Source organism: Echinops telfairi, unplaced genomic scaffold (genome assembly GCF_000313985.2).
Source record: "Echinops telfairi isolate 266 unplaced genomic scaffold, ASM31398v2 ScPeMD7_3533;HRSCAF=4204_0, whole genome shotgun sequence".
In the NCBI taxonomy this organism is placed as follows: domain Eukaryota; kingdom Metazoa; phylum Chordata; class Mammalia; order Afrosoricida; family Tenrecidae; genus Echinops; species Echinops telfairi.
Genome location: NW_022107431.1, coordinates 3,170,268 through 3,170,616, shown reverse-complemented (window position 1 = coordinate 3,170,616; position 349 = coordinate 3,170,268).

The following is a 349-nucleotide window of genomic DNA, read 5'->3' as shown; positions in this document are numbered from 1 at the left end:
GGGAAACATGTGTGTGTGTGTGTGTGTGTGTGTGTGTGTGTGTGTGTGTGTCTGTTCCCGATTTCGGATTCACAGACGTAAAGAACCCTGTGGGAACTTTAGAAAGACATTTAAGACCCATGTCCTCTGATTTTTGCTGATTTTTATCATGACACAATGCATTTGATTCTTAGACGACTGACACAGCAAGTTTTTCAAAACGAAAACAGAAACACACCCCAGGGTACCCTTAGTTCAGACGTGGGTGAGTGTGCAAAGGCATGAGCAAAATCGAGGTGTGGATAGAGACTGATGCTGTGGCAGCCACGTAGACATGCACTAGGGAAAAGGGTGTGTGTGTGTGTGTGTG